Raw genomic sequence first — 8,940 nt, 5'->3', positions numbered from 1 at the left:
CAAAGGATATAGAGGAATTCTCCAGAAAATGTGACAAGTGTCAAAGGTACGGCCTGCTGATCCATCAACCCCTAGAGGAGTTACACTTAATGGCAAGTCTCAGTGGGGGATGGATGTAGTAAGACCACTCCTACCTGCCTGATCATAAAATAAGTATGTCTTGCTGGCAACAGACTACTTCATCAAGTGGGTGGAGGCCGAGCCTTTCCCCTCAGTGACCTACACTCAGGTGAAATACTTCATTTAGAATAACCTCATTTGCAGATTCGGAGTTCCTCAATCAATCGTGATGGATAATAGCATAAATCTGGACAATCAACATGTCAGGGAACTCCTCGATGAGTACGAAATTAACCAAAAGTTGGCATCAGTGAGCCATTCACAAAGAAATGGCCAGGCTGAGATCACAAACCGAGCAATCTTTGATTGTATCAAAAAGAGATTAGAAGAAGAAAAAGGGAATTGGTTGGATGAACTCCCAAAGGTACTGTAGGCCTACTGAACCACCTTAAGCAGACCAACTGGAGAGAGTCTGTTCGCCATAGCTTATGGATCCGAGGCTATAATCCTGACCGAGCAGGTTGTGCCCATGCTCAAGAGCATTGATCAGAACCCCTAGACAAATAACCACCTGCTCGAATGGAACCTCGATCTGATAGATGAGAAGAGAAAAGACACAGCGATTTGACTAGCCTCATACCAACAGATCCTGGTAAGAGGGAATAACCGGAAAGTAAGACACCGAGCCTTCACCCTAGGGGAAATGGTTTTAAAGCAAAAGGTAGGGCTAGCGCCAAAAATGCAACCCCACTGGGAAGAACCCTATCAAGTAGCTGAAGTTGTTAGGAAATGAGCTTACAGGCTCGAAACACTACGAGTGAAACTGGTGAACAAACCATGGAACACCACCTATCTCAAAATGTATTATCACTAAAATTGTATCAAGATTATAATCCGTTGGTTATGTTAAAGCACTTCACTGAGTGCCAGGATATGGCGCTCGGAGACGAGTGTTCGATTAAAACCTTTTTATTCCAAATGTGCAACTGTGATGAATAAATATGCACAAAAATTCCAAGTGAAAGAGGCAAGTGGCACCAATAGCCGACCGCCTAACACTTAAGGAATTCAAACAAAAATTCCAAGTGAAAGAAGCAAGTGACACCATTAGCCTATAGACCAACACTTAAGGAATTCAAACAACATTTCAAGTGAAAGAGGCAAGTGGCACCATTAGCTGACCGCCTAACACTTAAGGAATTCAAACAAAAATTCCAAGTGAAAGAGGCAAGTGGCACCATTAGCCAACCGCCTAACACTTAAGAAATTCAAATAAAAATTCCAAGTGACAGAGGTAAGTGGCACCATTAACCGACCGCCTAATACTTAAGGAATTCAAATAAAAATTCCAAGTGAAAGAGGCAAGTGGCACCATTAGCCGATCTTCTAACACTTAAGGAATTCAAAAACTCTGTAGCTACATCAGTGGCAAGTGGCACTATAGGCCGAACGCAGTATACTTGTAAAGTTCGTGGGTGAAGATTTGCAAGTAATATTTGTGAGCTGAACGCTAAGCATTTATGAGGATTGCAAGTAACATTTCATTGGTAAAAGGGAAATCAAAACATGAACTTAAAGATTTTTTTATATAGATTTCTGATTGAGGGATACAAAAATAGGCATTCCTAGACTTACAAAGCATAAAACAACAAAAAAATCCCTAAACACCCCTATCGTCCCCTCGAGTTGAACCCGCGTTGTAATATCCCTAATTTTAAAAGGATAGTCTCGATATTATTTTAAATATTTTAATTGCATTTTTATTTATTTACTTGATTATTTGGCTATTTGATTACGTGTTTAATTGAATTGGTTAATTAAATATTTTATTGCTTAAATGTTTTATTTGACTTAACTGATTAATTGAAAGTATGTGCTTGAATGTTATTTGAATTAGTTGATTTAATTGATGTGTTTGTTTAATTGTTGATTAAATAATTAAAATATTTATTTTCTTTTATTTTATGGATATGGTTAGTAGTAATAAACCAATCAGTTGGGTCACTTAGATTACTTGGATAGGAGGTTTAATGGGTAAGGATAATTACCTATGGATAGTTATATATATATATATATATATATATATATATATATAGATAAGGAAAGTAATTTATTAATTAATATTATTGTAACTTAGTATTAATAATCTGATGTATATATTTTTATATTTGTATAATAAGGATATACATAAATTATATACATAACATATTTTTAGTTACCCGTGGATAATTTTATATATATATATATATATATATATATATATATATATATATATAACTATCCATATATATATATATAAGGAAAGTAATTTATTAATTAATATTATTATAACTTAGTATTAATAATCTGATGTATATATTTTTATAACAAGGATATACATAGATTATATACGTAACATATTTTTAGTTACATATGGATAGTTTTATATATATAAATATCTGTATAAAAGGAAAGTAATTAATTAATTAATATTATTGTAACTTAGTCTTAATAATCTGATGTATATATTTTATATATTTGTGTAATAAGGATATACATAGATTATGTAGGTAATATATTTTTAGTTACCTTTTTAATATTTTAATTTTATTATTTTCTTTTATTAAGTTTACTTAGATTGGGAAAAGGATTAGGTTATTTTATTTAGCCTATAAATATAAGTTAGTAAAAAGGGGTTAGAAATTAAATCACGTAGTATATTTTGGAGGAAAAACGTAGAAAGTTTAGAGAGAGAAAGAATGAAGAAAAAGAAGGAAAATAGGAAGAAAGAGGTTAGGGTTTTTATCAAAATCCTTAAGGCAAGTTCTTTTTTTCTTTTTTTCTTTTCTCCTTTGATTCATTTTATGTACATGCTAGATTAGTTCCAGGAGTATTTAATTAAATTAATTGAACCTAATTACTTGATTAAAATTGAAATTTCAGTGTTTGTATATATGTAATGGGTTTGTGTATATACTTGGTAATTTGGACAAATTGATGCATGATGTATATTCTATAATGTTTAAATAATGTTTATGAACTGAGGTGGAATTATTGGGACGTTCTGGAAGGTTGAACTGTTATTAAATCTGTTTTAATGATTTTAAATTGTTAAATTGGATTTATGGAGGATTTTAAAAACATAATTTAAGTACACATGTTAAGTATGAAATTTAATTAATTTAAAAGGTTAAATTAATTAAACATGGTTAGATTAAATTATTTTAATCAATTATTTAGTTTTAAATAAATTTGATCAGATTGCGGAGGAATACAATTATTTGAGATGCATCTTAATTTTTATGAGATAAATTCAATGCATGCTACTTAGAATTGTTATATTTTGCTCAATTAAATGCAAAAGAATATATATATGATTTATATCATACTATGTATGGATTGATTTGATATGATATCATAATTGTAACATAATTTATGGATTGTATGCATTATATGCACTAGTATGGGATGGTGACATATTATTAACGGATTAACTAAAAATGTTAAATCCTACCTATTCATGTATAACGGAATGGATTAACTAAAATGTTAAATCCTACATATTTTCATATCAGGTCAACTGAATCTGTTGGATGACATACCGGATATTTATTTTATGTTTGGATAGGACGGATTATATATATATATATATATATATATATATATATATAGTTTTATGCTATGATATAAGTTTGAGTCTCAGGATCATGGTTAGGGTGTGTGTATTGCTAGGGATGTGTAGCTAGATATAGTGTAGTTGTGTACCATGGTAGGTCTAGGTACTCATGCCCACAATATGTGCGTGTTGTATATTGCCTACTATTCAGGTTGAGACAACCCTATAGTCTAGTGAGGTTCCTTTAGTGTGTGTATATATATATACGGACTATGTAGTTATTATTGGATTGACTAGGATGTATATGAGTTCTGAGTCTCTGTTTGGGATGTAGTAGATTAGAACTTGTTTGTGGGCCTGACCAACAATTATTTTTCAGGTGTTTGTTAGTTTCAGGTTTAGGAATTGTTCGTGCTGAGCAGAGACGATCTATTCACTCCTCCGTCTTAACGTAGGATTTCCTTATTATTGTTTTAGTCAGATAGTTCAGTTGGATTTTAGATTAGGGGTCCACATGATGGATTTTTAAGTTGTAATTTTAATTAATTATTGGTATCAGAGGATTTTGTTATTGGAGGTTTATTATTGGATTAATTAATAATGATTTATTATTTAGTATTTTTTCAGCTTTATTCTTTATTTTTATTTCATTTTGTATTCTGTGTTCGTTTAAATACTTTAATTGTTTGACATTCCCTAGGGTTTGGGCTTGGGCTTGATCAACCCATGTCTCGGAGTCAAGGGGTATCACAATTGGTATCAGAGCATTCCAGGTTCAAGTGTCTCTAAGGATCTATCGCTATTTGACTTCCGTGTAGCGTATTCTTTCGTGTAGAGCCTAAGTTTAGGATTCATTGTATTCCTTTACGGTTCGCCTAAATCATTCTGGTGCCTATCTTTCTATAACAGAATGGTTAACACTAGAAGAAGACGTGACAATCAGAGAAACATTTAGCGATGGAGAGTGGCACGTAAGCAGCAGAATCTCATACGACATCAGCAAGTTGCAGAAGAACAACCACTGCCAAGTTTCAAGAGGAGGGTGATAAGTTATACATCGAGCAGGAGGAAGTATATCAGACTCAGGAGTCTCAGGATCAAGGCCACACTCAGGGCAGGGATCCAAGTATTCTCCTCAGTTAGTTTACATCATTGCTCAGGCTGTAGCAGCAGGCGTATCAACTGCACTTTAGAATCAACCGCATGTTCAATAGACACTAGTAGCAGTATTAGTGGTTCAGACTATGTTTAACGGTCATTGCTATAAGTGTGGCGATTTTGGGTATTCAGCCAACAAATGTCTTGGATTAGCTCAAAGACAACAGGATAGGGAACCATAGGCAGGGCAGGGTCAGCCACATGCTAACCAACAGATAAGACAATTTGGTACTTTCAAGGGCAGTTGCTATTCTTGTAGAGAACTGGGACACACTTCCAGCCAGTGTCCTAAACGAGAAGATGCCGGAGCATCCAAGAAGGAGGGTACCAGAACTCAAGGATGAATGCTCTTTTAAGAGTGATATTTATTTTTAATAGCAGTGGAAGTATTGTTAGAAGAATAGTACTATTTAAATTACGTATACTAGTATTTGGTTATCTTTAAGGAATATATGATGATTATTTTTTTAGAAGTTCATAGTTTAAAGAAGTTTTTAATAAAGTGAATTGGTGATTTTGGTATCTTTATTTTGTTCATGAGAGCCTTTTTTTTTTTTTGTGATATTTGCATAAATGGTTTTATTAAATCATATTAGAAAGTTCCTGCTATGATAATAAAGGAGTATCAAATGGAGTGATTGGTATTTGGGTAGGCAAACAAAATTTTTGCTTATAACTGCGTTGTGTTAAGAGAGGATGATTATTGATGAGTTTATAAAAAGGAACTTGTGGGAATCAATTCTGTAAGTTTAATTTCACAGGAAGGTTCCCAAGAAAGAGCGATTTCCTAAACGTGAATAGATTTAATAGTGCATTATGTGCTAAATGCGTTTTGCTCTACGGAGTATTCAGAAATATTATTTATAGTTTAATTGGTAACACAAGTATGTGATCGACCACATAGTATTGCTACACCTATAGGTGATACTGCTATTTTACATGAGAGTGATGGCTTATGACACTAGATATTGGTGGATTTAGGTTTCTAGCCAATCTATTGGTCTTGGACATGCACACTTATGATGTGATACTTGGGATGGATTGGTTATCTCACTACCATGCCCAAGTTAATTATTATGATAGGTCTATTATATTCGCTATACCTGGTCAAGATATGTACATTGTCGCTGTACCACGTTCTAACGGGGTTTTTAGCACGTATTTATTTTATATTGAGGAGGAGACCGAAGAAGAGGTTACTGTATCACTGGATAGCATACCAATTGAATAGGAATTCCCGGATATGTTTCAACGATTCCATGGTTGCCACCGGGTCGAGAGATAGACTTTGTTATTAACTTAGCTCCAGGCACTATGCCTATTGCTAGGACACCATACATGATGGCACCAGTGGAAGATGAATAAATTGAGAGATCAGATTCAGCAATTACTCAGTCAGAGTTTTATTCGTAGGAGTTTTTCACCCTAGGGAGCACCAGTTTTGTTTGTGAAGAAGAAGGATGGATCACTTCACCTATGCATATATTACAGGGAGTTGAACAAGGTTACTATATAAGTATCCTTTATCGAGGATTGATGATCTTTTCGATCAATTAAAGGGAGCTACTTACTTCTCTAAGATTGATTTGCGTTCTAGATATCATAAACTTCGGGTTAAGGAGCAGGATGTTCCTAGGACAACGTTTCTCACTAGATATGGTTCTTATGAGTTTCGTGTCATGCGTTTCGGATTAACTAACACACCAGCAGTCTTCATGAATTTACTGACCAGAGTCTTCAGGGCTTATTTAGATCAGCTTGTCATCGTATTTATTGATGATATTTTGATTTATTTTAAGTCAGAGGACGATCATGTTAAACATCTTCGCATAGTGTTACAGATGCTTCGTGAATATTAATTATATGCTAAGTTCGAGAAATGTGAATTTTAGCAGCGAGAAGTGAGGTTTTTGGGTCATGTAGTGTCAGAAAAGGGAATAGCGATGGATCCAGCCAAGGTCTCAGTAGTGGTAGAGTGGGGACAACCTACTATACCTTCAGAGATTCAGAGTTTTCTGGGATTGGCAGGATACTATCGTAGATTCATCCAGGGGTTCTCGAAGATAGTAAGACCACTTACTCATTTGACTAAGAGGGGTGTACGTACGATTCGTATGGGATGAACACTGTCAGAAAGCTTTTGATAAGTTTAAGGACAAGTTGACTTCTGCACTTGTTCTATCTACTCCACAGAGCGGGATAGAGTATCTTGTCTACACAGATGCTTCTTTGTAATGTCTTAGGTATGTTTTGATGTAGGAGGAGTGACCAATTTTGTATGGATCTCGTAAGCTTAAGACTCATGAGCTTAATTATCCAACGCACGATTTGGAGTTAACAACTGTGATCTTTGTTTTACGCATTTGGAGGCATTATCTGTTGGGATAGTCTTTCAGATTATTCAGTGATCACAAGAGTCGCAGTATTTGTTCACTCAGAAGGAGCTGAATATGAGACAACGCAGATGGTTAGAGTTTGTGAAAGACTATCATTTCTTAATACAGTACAATCCAAGGAAAGCAAATGTGGTAGCAGATGCACTTAGTCGCTGACCTTATGTTAGTCTTTTTGCATTATTCGCCACTGAGTGGGATGCTTTGAAGACAGTTGATGAGTTGTTTAATGCTTTTATGGCATGCATAATAGTTACACCTTCTATCATTCATAAGGTTCTGAAGGTACAACTCACAGATCAGCAGTGCATTGACAAAGTTGCAGAATTAGCTTCTGGAGAGGTTCTATTTTATTATGTTGGAACTGATAGAGGCTTGAGGTATAAAGGGCGTTTAGTAGTACCCATTGCTGATGAATTGAGGAAGGATGTGATGACTGAGACTCATGGATCTGAGTTTGCTATTCATCTAGTAGGAGACAAGATGTATCAGGATATGAAACGGTAATTTTGGTGGGCAGATATGAAAAAGACATTACTATCTTTGTCTCTAAGTGTAATACATGTCAGATGGTTAAGATTGATCATCAGAGATTGCCGGGTTCTTTACAGCCACTACCTATACCAGAGTGAAAATGGGAGAGCATTTTTATGAATTTTGTAGAGAAATTGCCTAATTCATTTAAGGATCACATTTCCATTTGGGTCATTATTGATAGGTTAACTAAATCAGCTCATTTCTTACCTATTCACACTGATTTCACTTCAGAACAGTTGGCGAGACTTTACATTATAGAGATTGTGAAGTTGCATGGCATACCATTATCAATTATATCAGATAGGGATTCGAGCTTTGTGTCAGGATTTTGGAAGAGTTTTTAGTAGGCTTTGGGTACAGAGTTGCATCTTAGTACTGCTTATCATCCTCAGACCGATGGACAGACCGAGAGGGCCAATCAGATCATGGAGGATATGTTTCATTCTTATGTCCTTGACTTTAAGGGTCACTGGGAGGATTATTTGCCACTTGTGGAGTTTGCATATAACAATAATATTCAGAAAACTATTGGTATGGCACCGTTTGAGGCATTATACGGCCGACCATGTTGATCTCCTGTTTATTGGAGGAAGGTTAGAGAGAGTAGATTCTTGGGTCCTGAATTTATTAAGGATACCTTGAAAGATTGTTCTTATTAGGGATCGCATGCGCACTGCCTAGAGAAGGCAGAGGAGTTATGTAGATCGTTGTACTCGTACTTTGGAGTTTCAGGTTAGAGATTAAGTTTTATTCAAAGTGTCTCCTATGAAAGGAGTAATGCGTTTTGGAAAGAAGGGAAGTTGTCACCACGATTTGTAGGTTCTTTTATGATTACTGATCGAATTGGAGCGGTAGCTTATCGCTTAGCACTTCTGGACACCTTAAATTGTGTCCATAATGTGTTTCATGTTTCCATGTTACTAAAATTTTTGCGAGATGATGATCGTTATCAACATATTGATGTTGGTGAGATTGAGTTGTAGCCGGATGCAACATATGTGGAATCGCCGTGTCATATTATAGACCGTAGGGATCAAATTCTTCGCAGTAAGGTTATACCTTTGTTTTGTGTCTAGTGGAGCCATCATAATGAGGTTGAATCTACTTGGGAATAAAAGAATGTCATTCACTCCACATTTCCAGAAATAATGGAAAAAGGTAAGGGTGAATTCCGAGGACGGAATTTCTTTTGTTTGG

Source organism: Cornus florida, unplaced genomic scaffold, assembly GCF_030987335.1.
Source record: "Cornus florida cultivar Cherokee Brave unplaced genomic scaffold, ASM3098733v1 CherokeeBrave_3.0.0_Hap2_Chr02, whole genome shotgun sequence".
NCBI lineage: Eukaryota > Viridiplantae > Streptophyta > Magnoliopsida > Cornales > Cornaceae > Cornus > Cornus florida.
The sequence above is the reverse complement of the archived record's forward strand: the minus strand, read 5'-3'. Positions refer to the sequence as shown.